Below are 16,475 nucleotides of genomic sequence, written 5' to 3'. Positions count from 1 at the left end.
GTTGTCATAGAATCACAGAATGGTTTGAATTGAAAGGGACTTGAAGATCACCTAGTTCCAACACCCTTGCTACAGGCAGGGACACTTTTGACTAGACCAGGTTGCTCAAAGCCTCTTGAATATTACCAGGGATGGGGCATCTGCAGCTTTTCTGTTCCACCTGTCCCAATGCCTCACCACCCTCAGAATAAAAATATTCTTCCTAATCTTATCTTAACTTACTCTCTTTCATCATGCCAATAGCAGTGGTAAAAGGAGTGGCTGCATTTTGGCTAAGAGAGGTTGAACACTGAATGCTATGCTCTTTTTGCATCCCACAAGTGATGAAATAAGTGGATATGGGACCATCTGTAACGTTTCCAGTATTTTAACACTGAAAAGATAGTGGTGGCAGTAGATGTCAAAAATTGGTAAGAAAAGCCCTATTGGCATAATTGGAGTAACTCCTTGTTATCCAGTCATTCCATCCTAAGTATACCCTTGTGCACAAACAGCACTGCAGATGAACACTTTGTAGTGATATGTAGTAGGTGGTTTAGAACAAGTTGGTTCAAAGGGTGTGTTCTGTATTTAAACTGCACTTGACATGACAAATCTTCCTCTTGTTTTCAAATGCAACACTAGCAAGGACATGCTTTGGCCTCATTTATTTCCCTCAAGAAGCAAAAGTAAAATGTGGAAATTTCTTGATCCTGCTGCAATCCATCAAAAACAACAATTATGCCCATGGTCTTTCAGGAGGAGACATAAATATTTTCCCCTCGAGGCATCTGAAATGCTGGATCAAATTTAAAATTAGAAGAATTCTATCTCATGAAATAAAATGGAGCACCAGGAAAGACACATGAAGGGGTTAAGTGGCAGGGTCAGAAGTAAAATGAGAGCCAATGCATTGATTTCCTGACAACAAAATGATGGGTTTCACTGCAAGGATTTATTACTCTGCAGTTCACAGTCTTGGACAATAAAGGCTTGGCTTTAATCTCAGTTACAAAATTAATATATTAATTAATCGTTTTCTCTCCCTCTACCCCCAGAATTCTTTAGGACTTTTGGTTGGGTATTTCCTGAAACTCATCTCTGTAGCTTAGATTACATTCTGAAGAGGAAGGTTGCTGGCAAGGAAGGTGTTCTCACATCCAATGTGTTAGTTGAGGTTGTGATCTGCTGCAATTAGCTCAAGACATGGCTGCATGTATTTTCAGTGTGGACAAAAGCATGACATAAACATGCACATTTCAGGTATGTGAATAGACAACATTTAAGGCATATTTTCCTTTTGAGGAATTTCCAATCCTCCAAATTTTACAATTTGATGAAAATCTTTTGAATAGATTTTTCAATCTCTTCCTGTGGGACTCTGCTTCACCATATCCCTGAAGTTACTCTGAGTGTTGTAATTATGCCTATGCAGCACACATCAGCAAATCACATGAAACTTGGTTTCAAGCTATATCTGTCCGTAGCATGCAGGTTTCCAATTCCTGGGATAAACACACCTTCAGATTATTTTTTTAATTATTTTTCTCAGTGCTTTGTGGGTAAGACAATAAATGATAATTACAAGAGTAATTTGAAGCTTTTTCTTATGATCAAAGAATGTACTAGGACTACAGTTTTCCTGTATAAAAAACATTCCTGTTGGTCATTTAAGAGAGGCAGTTCATATTAACTGTGTGGTTGTTTCTCTAGAAGGGAAATATTTTGCACTAAATATTCCTTCATAAAAGAAATGTTTGTTCATAAAATGCACGTGTGTATGCACAAAGATGGTGTTTATTCATCTCCTTCAGCTATTCCAGCTATTGCATATGGTAAAGAAATATCTCTTGAATCTTTCTTTTCTGAAATCTCAGTTTTTCCCCTTTAATTTTTAGATTGAAAAGAGCTGGGAACTGCGCCCTTGCCAATAAAAATAACTCCTGGTTATTTTGCCACCTCACATATGAGGTGAATTATTTGTTAATCTTCTGAAGGGGCAAAGAGAGGCAAAGAGGATGAGATGCAGCTACAGAAAAAAAGAAGTGACATGAGGGCCAGGATTTCACCACTAGAGAGTGTAATTCTACTACATAATTTGACCTTTTCTGCTCCTGGAGAGAAACTGATTCAAGGCAATCAACTGAGAAATATGTGATATGTTGACCAGGATTGCCTGAAGTACTTTCTTTAGGTCTTTTATCAAAATGAAAATCAAATGCTTGGAAGATAAATGCTTTACTTCCTCTGTGCACTACTTAGCATGAGTTTCAGGTGGCATTTTGCAAAGTAAGATGTATGTAAATTGGAATGAGAGCTTATATCAAACTCATCCTTGAGGCAGATGGTTATGTATTCAAATTTAAATTTCAGGCATTTTAATAAATGAAGTCAGCCAAAATGCATTTACATGTATTTTTTAATTTTGCTTTCAACTCTGTGTGTTCTATCACTATGCATTCCCCTTGGGCTGATGTTGCAATTTTTACCTCAAAGACAGTTCTTTAAAAATTCTGCCTTTGCTTCTGCTGGTGTGGCTACCAGACTGCACTGTGAAAGACACTGCTGTCCCATGGCTTAATGATAAGTAAACCAGGCATCTAGTGGTTAGAGAAATAGGGGAAACAAACCTGTCGCTTACATGTGATGCCACTTCTCTTTATGGATGCATAACTGTCATGAGGCTCACAAGGGGATTCTTCACTTGACTGCAGCAGTCTGTCTGCTTTTGGTCTCTTTCAGTGGTCACAGAGTCAGGCCTCAGGTCATATTTCACTTGTAAATGCCTGGGATTTCTCTGCCTTGCTGCAGCCTCTCTCCTTCTCACTGAATGGAGAGATGAAGCCACACAGCTGGCAGCCAGAAGCAAGAATTGGCACCTGCAGCACCTGCTGGAGGGCATGAGCTTTGAGGAAGCTCTGGGTGCTCATGGCATGAGTCTAGTCACAGACTGATGCTGGCAAAGAAAATGAGGGCTCTCAGGCTACCCCCTGTGGCCACTGTTAGATGATGTGAGGAGCCTGTGAAGCACAGAGTCACAGCTGTTGGGGCCATGGATGAGGAAAACGTGCAGCTTAGCATGAGATCTGTAGACAGCCTTAGCAGCCCTTGTTCCAACCAATGTCCAGCTTCATGAGAATGACCAGAAGGATCATTGAACCTGAGCAAGGACAAGGCTACTGAGTATACTCCTGTAATCCATGGTTAAGGGATCATTCATGGCTCCTATGTGTGTGCACAAGCATGTGTACCAAAAATACAGCACTTGTGGCTGGTATCCGGCAGGTTTAAGAACAGGCTAACTGAATTGTGTATGCATAGTATCTGTTCTTTATCATTCACTTCCCAAAGAGAAGGTATATTGGGAAAGAGTTGATATGACAGGTTCCAGTAAGCATTTAAATGCTGTCCTTGGGAACCTGGGAAAGAGTCATTGCATATGCTGAGATCTGTGAATGTGGCTACACCTCTAACAACATCCTTGAAAATATGTCTTAGTCTTCAAACTAGTGAAACAATTATTTTTGAGTGTAACTGCACTGATTTAAGCTGAGTTTAATATAAGGGTGAATCTGACTAAGTTTTTCTCTGCTGAAATTTTAAAACTTTACAGTAAATTGAGATATACACAACCCAGAACCTTTATTAGTGTTTTTAAAGCTTTGCTCCATTCTCTTTTCAAAACAAAGCTGTTATAAACTTACATCTCACATATACTAAATGCAGCAATTAACTCAGTTATAGCATGTTCCAAAGGACTCGTTGTTCTGTGACTGACCATTGAAATACCAAACCAATTATGCTCAATTCATGTATCATTTAGGCAGCACAAAGCATTTAAGAAAGAATGGATATTTTAAGGGAGTTTTATATAGTTTCCATGGTGATTGCACTAAAAGAAATAACAATAGACTTAAATATGTTTTCATTAGGATATCTTGAAAGAACTTGTTTGGTTCAGACATGCTGTGTTTACACTATAATTTGTTCCAAATCACTGATTATTATAAAAAGTAGATAAATCGGCGTGGCAGTATTGTTCAAACACTAACAGAGCACCAAAATAGTTCAAAGCTTGTTGCTCAATATTTTTATCCCAGCTGACATTAAAATGGGAAAAGGTTCCAAAAAGGCAGTAACATTATGATTTAAATTCGGTGCCACAGTTTTGCATTAGGCCATCTTCCAGAGTACATTTTGCTCTTGCTGTTTTATTATAGAATTCAGGAGCTTATCAAGAGACAGCTAAACTTTGTTGGCAGCTTCTCAGGAACACAGAGCAGCTCAAAACTGGGAGTATTTGCATAGGAGAGAGGGGTAGGGGGAACAGTTGTTATACAGATTACACTGATAGCTCTTCCTTTGGCCTTCCTTGAAAAAGATACTAAAACCACATCATCGTTGAGCCCACCTGCAACAAACAGCATTAAGGAATGGAGTGATGGTGCAATGAGTATGAAGTAAGGAACAAGGATTTGGGGGGGATTTTTGCAATGGAGATTTTCAGCTTGAACATCACTGTCTTCTGACTTCAAACAACTTTTTTAGTTACTACTGACTACAGGATGGAAGCCCCTTGAAAGGCTCTACTGCCTCTTGAAGCAAGGTAAGTGAGCCATACTAGTTATGGCTGCTGGGTTCAGCCAGCAGAGATACATATTCAAAGATATAGTTTCATTTAAATGTAGTGATATTTTGATTTAGTGTTTGTTTTCTGAATTAGCACCAGCGTATTGCTGAAAGCTGTACTTTGCAGTAAAATTTTCCTTCTCTCACTTTCAGGTGACCAAAACTAACAAAGTCTCTCTGAGAGGATCTGCTGCCTCCACTGAGCTGGGAAACAGCATGTGCAAACCATTTAGGAAAGCAAGGTAATTCTCTAAAGCCTCAAATTTTTCTCTGGCAGTGCTAATACCTTCCCCAGAAGGCAGCCAGGAGCATCTAGAGCTTGGCTTCTGTAGTGGATGGCCCTGCAGAAGTGCCTGACGGACTCCTCCAGCTGTGAGAGGTGCTGTGAAGATGAGCCTTACCATGCCAAAGACAGCATTTACAACGACCACTCCTCCATACACTTCATAACCATAAACCATATCCAGAGCCAAGTCTCTGGGCTTTAGATGGAGAGGGGAGCAAGATACCTCTGCAGGATGAATCGGGGTAGGTAGTGAACAACCTAGTCTTGGCCTCTCAACTGAGGAATGAGGTGAGTTTAGGCTTTTTGAAGCTTTGGCTTTCGCTAACTAGTGTAAGGTGGCAGCATGCATGTAAAACCCTTGTATACTTTTTAAAAGTCAGTCGAGACTAAGTTATGCTGTTCTTCTGTGAATTATAAATGCTGCAGCCACAGTTAGCTTCCAAGACACGGATCAAGCTGAGTGACATCTGGACTCTGAGGTAACCTTAGATGAAAATGCTCCTTCTGTGCTCGACTCAGGCTTCTTGGAAGTTTCTCCTCCATAAATGTTTAATAATGCACAGTAACTGCAGATAGTGGCCAGCTGGGATATGGATGCTTTTGTTCATATGCAACTACTTTGAAAAGCTGACATAATGCTAGAAAGACAACAGTGCTTGAACTGAGAAATATTCATGGTTATTTCTGCTTGACTTCCCCTCCCGTATTTGAATTTTGGCAGTCTTTCCTCAAATCTGCATGCAAATCTGTACTTTCCAAAAGAGTTTAGTACAAATGTGTATAATCATGTGCAAATGCACAAGGATGGTGGGTCATGAAAATGTGTGCCTGTGTTCTGAGACAACGACAGAGGAAGCAGAAACGTTACTGAAGCCCCAGCTTTTTGCTGGAAGGAAGTTTATATTTAGGGCAGGTAGAAATACTATACTTCTGTTTCAAAGCTGTCTCCTCTTTAAAGCACATTTACTCAGGACCTTCCAAAGAGAAACATGGCTTTACTTTTACATGAGATATTGGATTTTGGCTGGTATGCTTCAGCTGATCATGATGGTGTTTTGTAAGTAGAGACTTCTGCTCATACAGGAGGCTTGCAACTTGCTGCAGAGAATGTTACTGTTACTGGGTGAAATTCTCCATCCAATCTTATAGAGGTCAAACAGCCAAATCAGATTATTTTTGCCAAATTTCTTTTCTTTTTTTCTTTTTAATTTTCTTTTTTTCTTTTTTTCTTTTTTTCTTTTTCTCTTTCTCTTTCTCTTTCTCTTTCTCTTTCTCTTTCTCTTTCTCTTGCTCTTTCTCTTGCTCTTTCTCTTGCTCTTGATCTTTCTCTTTCTTTTTCTTTTTCTTTTTCTTTTTCTTTTTCTTTTTCTTTTTCTTTTTCTTTTTCTTTTTCTTTTTCTTTTTCTTTTTCTTTTTTTTCTTTCTCTTTTTAACTTGTAAAAAGGAAGCAATTATCACAGTGATTTCAAGCCCTTTCTAGCTTTCTGTAGGTCCCTGGCCTTGGCCACAGGCTCTGTGTAAAATACGAACATCTTGCCTCAGGTTTTCCAGGCAGTACATTATACCTTTAGACAAAGTCCACCACTCTTTTTGCACTGAGGTCAAAGCAAGATTTTTAGTAAAATTACTGGGGGGAGCTGTTGAGGGAAAAAAACAGAATAGATTTTGTCTCTCTTAGAACATCTCCTGTTTCCCTTTATCAGCCTGTGCATCAGGGAAAATTACCTCAGTTCGGGATAGATTTGACTCAGACCAACATTTATCTGTGGCTGTAGCAGCTACGCCCATGAGCAAAGCACAAAGATCAAGAAAAACAGTCTACTAAGTGTCAGAGGGTTGCAGTGGCCCAAATGAGACCCTGTACTACTAATAACTGGCTTTGCTGAGAAGTGTCTGAGGACTTAAAAGCAGCCTTTGTTTCTTTTATAGCAGGAGAAAAAAGGAAACCTGTTATACTTCAAGGGCTGCTCTGTGTGTGTGGTCTTTTCCTCACACAAGCTTACCTGAAAAGTCAGCGTTATGTTCATAAGCATCCTGCAGTTATTTTAACTTCTTTTTCTTGGCTGTAGTTCTAATACATCTTCTGCCCAAATATCAAAGTGTGCCACACACAAGTAACTACTCAGACAGCAAAGTAGGTTATCTCAGACCACAAAGCCAGCACCACACACACTGTATTGCACTCCTGTCTCTCATGCAGACAACCTTTGCTTGACATAAGGCACTTCTGCTGTAGAGAAAATTGACACATCTTTCATAACTGATGGTGATTTGCAATTAACTGTAAAGTGTAAAGCAGCTGTCCTAATTAAAACACAGGAAAAGAGGGCTTTTATCTCTTCACATAACATTGTACATATCCTGAAAGTCCTTGAATTATATATTCCTTGGAAATTACTTGCTGTCTAATTACAATCAGCAGAACTTCCTATAGTGATGCACCACTGTTTTCTTATCATCTCTACAACTATGGGGTAATAGAGCTTTCTGTTTTGATTCTAACAGCTTTATACTCAGGTGTCTCCAAGCTTTCTTTTTTTCTCTCCTTTCACAGAATCACAGAATGGGCAAGATTGAAAGGAATCACATTGGATCATCTTGTCCAAGCTCCCTGCTCAAGGGTGCTCATCCTAGAACACATTGCACCGGATTGTGTGCAGATGGCTCTTGAATATTTTTGTTACTGGATAGAATCACAGTGTTGTGCTTTCTGTTGAACGCTAAAAGTGAGCGGCAAGTAGATGAAAGTAACAGGCTGAAACATAAAAGTGCATTTTTGTCCATTTCACTTGTCTTTTAAAAATATTTTAAGTTTGACACTATAAAATACTGTCACTCTTCCTTTCTGTTTTACTTATGACTGTGATGGGGTGAGAGGGAAGATCAGACTGGATCAGACTTTTGAAATTTTTCCATTTGCCAAGAAGCCATTGAAATGTTTCTCAAACAATTCAGGAAGAGCCACTGGCCTGATATCCTGCAACCCCCTTCAGTGAGTTTGTGAGAGCACCCACTCCTGTGCAGATGTGCTCTGGGCTGTCTCCATGTTTTGGGCTGTGTGAGTGCTTTGGGCTGTGTAGATACTTAGTTTAAGCTGCCATATGCAAGAAAAGAGCCTGTGATCAGGTACATCCAGAAAGTCATATCAGAGATGTGAACCACTGTATGGTCTATTGCTCTTGTAAAGTACTTGCAAGATAAATTAGCAAAAGTATTATGGTACAGATAATGTGGTGGTACAGAAGGGAAGGAAATGGACTTGTGGAGTCCAAGGCTGCATGCACTTTATTTTTGCCACTTACTTTGATTTTTATTTCTGCCAGTAAATAAGCAATACCGTGATACACAGAAAATAAATTTACCTTTCATAAGGAAGACTGCATTCAGTAGGAACACTTTGATCCAGCCCAGCAGAGAATTTTACGTATTTCTTCTCATTGATGCAATTATCAATCCTCCAGAGCAGTGCATTGTTACTTTTTTGCAATATAGAGCACTGATTGTTTTTGAAATGCTGATGCAGTTTGTCAAAGCAATGAGGTTGTTCTCATTTATGAGAAGACTTTTTCTACAACTGGATTAGTGCAGTAGTGCACAGCAAGCTTTCAGAAAACAGTAAGTGAAGCTCAGTGCCTTTAATATGGCTGTATTTTTAAAGATTAGTTCTCATTACTGTCAGCAACTTTTATACCCAAGGAATCAGACAAAACATTGCAGGTAAACACACTAAAGCCTTTAGGGAGAAAAGAATAAATGGAAACTGTGATGGTTATAGGCTTTTTGATGGTCTATCTCTAAGAAAATGCTGCTTTAGGACAACTCTACCCCTACCAATATTCTTCAGCAGGCAGGCTATTTTTGTCTATTTATCAGACTTATATGTGCTATCAGTATTGACTCCTTTGATAATAAAGCAAAAATCAATGAAGCTGAAGTCAGGGATAGTTTGGTTTCTATTAGAGGTTCAGCATGATGTAAGAGGAGTTTTCCTTTGCTGGGTAACACATCGGAGTCTGAAATACTGGTGACTTTTGTGAGGAGAGAATTTATTACTTCAATATTCATACTAGGTATTTAGTCTTCCTATGTCTCCATGTAAATTCCAGGGGAGAAATGGTGAAATGGGAGAGATGTGGCTGCCTAGTTCTGCAGGCAGGTGTCATTAGTTTTATACTTATTTTTAAGTGGTACATTATGATATTAAACTTGCTGAAGATACTTGAGAGCAGGAAACAGGGCAAAAAAGGCTTGTAAACCCACTCACACATTTAAAATTACATTGCCAGATTTTCCAGTCTTTGAAGTCCCTGAAAATTATGGAATATTACTGGGAAATTATCTTAACTGTTCTGCAGACCTTCAGATACTATAAATTATCATCTTCCTACAGTAGTAGCAGTTTATATCACTTGAGAATTTTTTCCCTGTGTTGAACTTCTCAAGCAGTTCAAGCAACTTGCTGCTTAGAGGTGGGACCCAAAGTAGTGGTTGCAATGTGAATGATCTCTGTTAAATTCAAGCTCTGTTTGTGTACTCATTTATTGGAAAACCTGAAATCACTTAATGTTTCTCTTCTTTCTGACCAGTAATGCCACCAACTGATTATTCCTGAAGAGAGATCCCTCGAGAGAAGGCTGACATCTGCGTCACATATTGACTGCTCTGTTAGGAACCTACTGTTGTGTGCAGTTGGTGTCTGCTCAGATTTCATGTGCCTTGAAGTCCAGACAACGTGGAATGGGATATGCTTAGGCAGTTAAATCACATTAAATATTTAAACATAGAATTTGACAGCATCCATTAGTTCTTTTGCAGAATCTCTCTTCTTGCTACCAGAACTAACCACACAGCTTACAAATTGTATGGCTTTTAAAATGAGTAACACTATCTGCTTCCTTTGTCCCCCAAGAATAATTTTTATTTGTACTTTCCAATGTTTCCACAATATTACCAGCAATTTCTATGAAAGTTTCTAATCCTATTTCCACTGAAGACAATGTCACTAAAATTAGTTTTGTACTAATTTAAAGAGAAGAGAGAAATGAGAAGGGAACTTATAATTTATAGTACAGAAACGTATGAACAAACCTGGATGAAGGAAATAAAAAATTGTATCTATTTGTCAGTAAAATCTGAGTTCATCAAGCAAAATACTTTATTGTAAGACCTCCTTAGTCTAGTACCAAATCACCAAGGATCCCAGAAGGGAGGCTAGCAGTGCACTGTCAGGTCTTGGAATGAATTCCAGAACAAAGGAATTAAATATCTTTCTTGTGGCCAGGACTGATTTCAATGGCAAAGCTGAGGGCTGCAGCAAGGTTTTGTGACTGTCAATGCTGTCTTTAAATTGGTAGTATTTTGTTCTATGTTTGGAAGATGCCATGGTATCCCCATTGCTCTAGTTTGACTCCAGCTGTGGTCAGTTAATATTAAGTCCATACTCCATACATAAAGTAACAATACCATACCCAAACAGCATTTTACTTTCCTAGCAAGATTGGCACCACTCTAACAATGATGAAAACCCTCTGCATTGTGTTTTGTCTGATTTCATAATCTTGAAGAAATATTTATCAAGATACATTTATTCAAGAAAACAGATTCCTTTATGCACATCCCACTGTCTGTTTTTGAAAGCTGTTCTCTTCTAAGTCTTTGCAAGGCTCTGAGAAAAATCAACTTTTGTACTGTTTGCTATACATTTTTCTCAAATTTAGTGTTTTCTCTAAATTAGTGTCCTGATAAATGATTCTACTACAGAAATTGTTCAGTTTTCTTTATTCTGTTATTATTTAGGCCATTTTGCTTTGTGATTGCGATAGGATGGTAGTTTATGTAAGAAGGCAGAGCTAACTTGGGTGGTATTGTAATTTTTGCTGGATCTTCAGTAGCCTGTTGATGTGACATTGTGATCACTTTGAAGTAACATTCATGCTGAAATCAAAAAATGTGCTTTCAGGAGATGTTGACATAGAATATTTGTATACAAAATGATGCTATACAAGAAAATGAACTGTTATACTATGATAGCAAAAAAAGGGTGACAAATTATACTAGAAACAGAAACAATGAGTTGGGTTTTTTTAAATGCAAGAATTGTATGCTGCATTTTCTAAGAAACATTTATCTTAAGAAATGTAGATTTATGATTTATTTCAAATAGGTGGGCAGTATTGCTCATATATGAATCAATGTCATGGTTCTAAGCTCATTGTAGCTTCTAACCTAAAGGTAACTTCAGCCAGCAATGCAATTTTATGGGCAAGTGTAGGAGGAAGGTGACAGAAGGGTATGAAAATGATGACAGAGAGTATAGCATTTGGCCAGTAAAAATAACCTCCTTCTTGATCTATGTGGTCTGACTGTAGGAACCACTTTGGAAAGAGCTCTGTGACTGTGTCAGCATATTTGTGGGGAAGCAGAATGTATGTACTGCTTAGCAAACTCTCCTTACCTGTGGTGAAATGCATCTTGCTAACTTCTGTTGAGTTTTTCTGTAACAGGCTGTAGCATCCATCCTCACAGAGATTCTGTGCTGGATGTGTGTGGCTGAGCAGCCTTAGAGGAAAAAGTGGGCACAATAGGGGTGATGGCTGCCAGCTCCAGCAAGCAACCTGAAATTCAATGTGATGAATTTCCAGTTCTTGGGACTGCTTTACAAGACACCATGGGTGATGATGGTCCATAAGTCTTCATGGTAAGCTGCTCTCCCTGCCCTACAGAGTGATTTCTGTGAGAGCAAGAGCCCTTCTGTACAACTCAGTTTGAAGAGTTGCCTGCATGTGTGTGCTTTAAATTAAAATCAAATCAGGTTTTTGCCTAATCATTGGTAAACTGCTTTTTTCTTTTTTTTTTAACTCCAGCTGATACAAACCTGATTGATTTTCCCTCCCAAAGGAAGATGTCTGTGGTTTCTCGCATACACAAATCTGTGGATGATAAACAGAAAGATATATAGCACTGATGCATATATTCAGGGGGGGAAAAATCCTTTAATTGTACAAAATTTACCACTGAAAACAGATACTTTTTAAAAGGCCACAATTAAGACCTTCTGAAATTGGCATTTTCAAAAGAAAGAACAGCCTTCTGGACACAGGTTAGGGATAAGGTACAAAGGTCATGTGGGGACAGAGAAATATCTTTTGTCAGTACAGTCACCCAAAGGAAATAAACAGAACCAGGTTCCTTCCTTCTTCAGAATATCATCTCTGCCCTCTTCATCTTGATCCTTTGCAGCTTTCTCACCTTTCCCCCATATCCACAGCTACACTCACATGTCTGCAAACCTCCCACCTTCCCCATCTGCGCTTTCCTTGCCAGCCTGCCTCAGAGTGTGCCACACACCTAAGGAGTCAGCAGAAGGCATAATCTGCTCCTTTCCTCACTCTCTAACACTGCTGTGGAGGTTCAGTCTCCTCCTCACTCGTTATCTTTTACATGTTCTTGACTTGTCCAGTACAACTCTTGGAAAAAAATCTCCTTTTCTTCATACTGGAACTAGAATGTTGCTTTCTTGTCAACATGCAAGTCTTGTTAAAAGCTTCTGACACAATTCAAAGTTTTATGAAATGGAAGAAATCTCAAGATATCTGATTCCAGTTTTACCACTCTCAGAGTGAACTGTACAGTGTATTTTATATCATCCTGTTTTCTCCAGCTATAAGCCATTATTCACAAAAGTATTTTTGTCTTAGTTGCATTGCTGTGCATCATATTTTTTTCCTTTTTTGTTTTTATGTGGTTGTGCCTAAAGTTTTCCAGATGCCAAGTTTTGCTCTGCTTTTGCTTCTCTGAGCAATTTGACTTTAGCTTCTCTTTGCTTTTGAAGCTCTTTTGCTAGTGCCCTGCTTCATGATCTGAACAACAATGACCTTTGTGAAAGCAAACAATTTTTCAGTCTTAGCTTAGTAAAGAGCAGATTGAAAAGCAGTATCCCATTTCCTCTGAAAATGTCTGGGTTTTCTCCCCTGCTAAACTTTTGCCAAAAGAAATTGAACACTTCTTTCATTTCCAGTTTCTCAATGTGTCTTAGTTTTTTTGGCGCTGCCATCCAGCCTAAATTACCTTCCTTTGCTGAGGGATTTAATACCATACACTAAAGAGAACCGGCAGATACAGTAAAAGCTTCAAATACATTGAAGCAGTGGAAAAGCACAGTATAAAATAATTACCATTTTATTCATGTCATTAGGCTAGTCTGGCACAGTCCCTTTCAGCACACCATCTATCTTAGATTAAAATGGAAAAGCTTCTTATTAAATGATGCATTTGCCAGGGGTTCACAGCTACAGAACCAAAGAAATCTTTTAACATCTGTTCAGTCCAGAGAGATATGGACCTAAGGTACCTTTGAAAGAACATTCCTGAAATGGTGTTTTACTTCAATGGCTTGTGCATTACTTTTGTGCATTTGTTATTGTACATTTACTAATGTGGTTATCAAATGGGATTGTGGAAGGAACACCCAGTGGACAGAGTGGGCTTGTATGACCTGAGAGGGCCTACAGATATCCCTGGGCTTTTTAACTTCCCAAGTGCTTTCCAGGTTTTCAAACCTATATGGTGTGAGAGCTTGAAACTCTGACAGCTGTAAGAAGGCTATGAGTATGAGAAGAGAAAGGCACTATGAGATCACCAACACTGCTTAGTCATGGATCTTGCTTTGCCACCAGGCAGTGATAAATGGTAGCAACAATTGCAGCATATGTTCAGTCAGTAATGAATGCATTTCAGACTACAACAGTTTTTGCTCTTGTCAGGTTTCCACTGTGTTTGTTCACTGAAGAAAATGATGAGTTTATTCTTACTTGAGCATTCATCTCAAATGTGTTGGTGTTTAATAATCTCTTTGTTTGAAGCACAGGAAATGACTGTGTGCCAAAAAAAGGGACTAAATATTTAGATAGCAGTCCAGAAAGGTCATGCTATTATTCACAAGGATAAAGATAATCCATCTGTGATCAGCTGTCTTATTTAAAAAGCAAATAAAATGGCTACCTCCAGATACGATTAATATGTCTGGTAACCAGATCATGCATGCATGGCTGCTCCAGAGCTAGGATATAGCAAAGCTGCTGCTCTGCCACACAGAGACACTTAATCCAGTCGGTCCAGCATATGTCCATATTGACAGGCATGCACAGATTGATAATATGGACATGCAGAATAGTGCTGACATATCGGGATCTGTGTCTTCTGCTAGCCAAAAAGGCCTGGCTGCTCTTTACCTCAGGTTTTAAGTCAGTGAGATCCACTTTGACACAAAGATGCTGGAGGTGCAGGGAGCCAGCTGTCTTTGGCATCAGAAGGGTGGGAGCTACTGATGCCTAAGAATTTCTAGTTTTTACTCTTCATGTACCTGTAAGTTGGTGTAGTTCTGTGCTTCTTACAAAACACTAAAACCTCTGTTACCAGAACCTTTAGCCAAAACAATGCCTCTGAATAGAAATCCAAGGACACAGTCGTTGCCCTAGAATCCAAAGATATGTAAACAACGGTGAAATGGGGGGGGGAGTGGACCTGGGGTGGTTAACATCATCACCTAAGGGTGTGATTGGAGATTTAAGGGCCAATATGCTAATAGGACAAAACTTATAAAAGGTGAAGAGCTCATGGCTCGGCATCCATTTTGGGTGTAGCCTCACAAGGGGGCTTTGCTTGCCCTGAATGTATCATAAAGGTCTTTAATAAATTTGTCTGCTTTTATTCTCCTAACTCTGTCTGGCCTCTATTGCAGGTAGCCTGTTTTAGGCATCACTGCAGCAAAACCACCTCAGCCCCATGGGAGTGAAGCCAGATTGCTTTGGAAGATGGGCCAAGATGCATGGGGCAGCAGTGGAGTAGGACAGTTCTGTTGCCCAGTAGGAGAAGGGGTTCTCCTACCCAGCCAAAGTCCCATTAGCAGAAGAAATGACCAAAATATGCCTCCCAAGCTCATTATATCCTGGCTGTGTCTCCATTCTTCCCCTTTCTTCTTTCAGGGGATATATGAAGGAAAGCTTGGAATCAGACCATCATCCTCAGGGAAGTACACTAAACTTGTGAGATGATAAGAAGCTGTAAACTGGCTGGTCCATCACGTTCTTCTGCCACAGAGGTCTGGTCTTTGGTCTGATGCAGAGAAGTGGCGATAGAGCTAATTCTTGCAATCCCAACTTGATGGATGAGCAGTCCTGTTAAAACCAGCAGACCTACTTAGAGAGCAAAAATAAACACATGCAGGGTTTACCTACTCTGATACTGCCTTTTAAACAACTATTTAATGTAAGGATTAGATACCCAATTTCTCTGGCTCCTCACAAGTGAAAACGTAGTGATAAATGACACTTTGCCCATGTCTATCACTCATTCTGATGAGTCAGTGGACCACATTACTTGACTTAAATGTGCATTAAAATTTAACTGTGCTTAATCAAATTATCCTATTGCAAAGAAACCAACCTTCCTGAACTAATTTTCTCAGTGTGTTTTTCTGGTGTCTGCTTCTATGTTTCTTTTTTCTTGTTCGTTGTAAGAGAAAGGAGAATAAACGGAGTATTCAAACAGTTTCTGCCAGCTTCTCCAATGGAATGCATTCATCATCACCCTGCCAATTAGTAGTCATATAAACATAAATAGCTAAAATCCAGCCTTTCTCTGTGTGTGATGTTGCATTACCTGGGTTATTCTTGATTTTGATATGTGTGTAATATACCTAGAGGGAAAATCTTCTTAGGTCTTGTGTTTCTATTTCCTGGTAGTACATGTTTCCTAAAGAAAAATATATACCACATTAGCCATTTTTCTCCATTTAAAAAAGGAAAATTTGTTCTAGAACAGTGAAAAAAACATCAGACTACTTTAACAGAGAATTGGTGTCTGTTTCTTGTGTATTACTATCCATTATATAGCCCCTGTGATTACTTCCTCCATTGTATTTTGTGACAGTAATACTTTATTTTGCTAGATAGATATTTCTTTATAATTTGAATATTTCTTTTATCCAGCTGGTTTTTAAAAATCAAGTGTTACTTTCCTGATCCCATGACAGAGATAGAGTTCAACTTCAGTGAAAATTTCAGTAAAAATATCTGAATAATGTTAAGGTTCTTGTGTGGAAAAGCAGTGCAAAGCACAGGAGAGGTGATAAATTCATTAAACTGAGAGAGAGCAAAACCCAGAGCAGGTTTTCAGGAATCAAGCATAGCCCTGAAATGGTTACTCTGAGTAGCAAAAGGAAGATGAGGAATAGCTAAAAGTGGATATTGAAGGTGATACCAAATCATGACACCCCTGTTGCAACATTTTCATGTTTCAGCCTGTATTTTATGACTTGCTACAAATGAGGTATAAGGATCTGGGTAAGACTGAATAAACAGAGGATGCTTCTCACTTCAGCACATGTCAGATATAGCCCAAAAAATAGCTTGACAGGGTGGGTGTTATAGTTCAGAATCAAACATATGGTACAGTAAGAACAAAGATGCATATAAAGTTATTTGTGAATTTGTAATGTAATGTGGAAGATGCACTTTTCATATGGAGTCAGATGAGTGTTTAAAAATGGGCTTAATACTTGACATCTTTGGCTGTAAGAGAA

The 16,475-nt window shown here is 38.9% G+C and overlaps 1 long non-coding RNA gene across 2 annotated transcripts; it reads left to right on the top strand.

The window, feature by feature from the left end:
* Positions 1-4,268: 4,268 nt before the first annotated feature.
* On the top strand, positions 4,269-15,691 carry LOC146438377 (uncharacterized). Of its 2 annotated transcripts, none has more exons than XR_014851751.1 (4): positions 4,269-4,585; positions 4,762-4,850; positions 7,449-11,591; positions 14,634-15,691. It is a non-coding gene; the product is annotated as an uncharacterized LOC146438377 (long non-coding RNA). The 2 variants fall into 2 exon arrangements; XR_014851752.1 differs by having other exon boundaries at positions 11,398-11,591; positions 14,634-15,685.
* Positions 15,692-16,475: the final 784 nt, after the last annotated feature.

The sequence above is a fragment of the Lichenostomus cassidix genome, chromosome 4 (genome assembly GCF_008360975.1).
Source record: "Lichenostomus cassidix isolate B80296 chromosome 4, HeHo_3.0, whole genome shotgun sequence".
Classification (NCBI taxonomy): domain Eukaryota; kingdom Metazoa; phylum Chordata; class Aves; order Passeriformes; family Meliphagidae; genus Lichenostomus; species Lichenostomus cassidix.
Note: the sequence above shows the minus strand (reverse complement) of the source record. Positions and strands in the feature narration are given on the sequence as shown.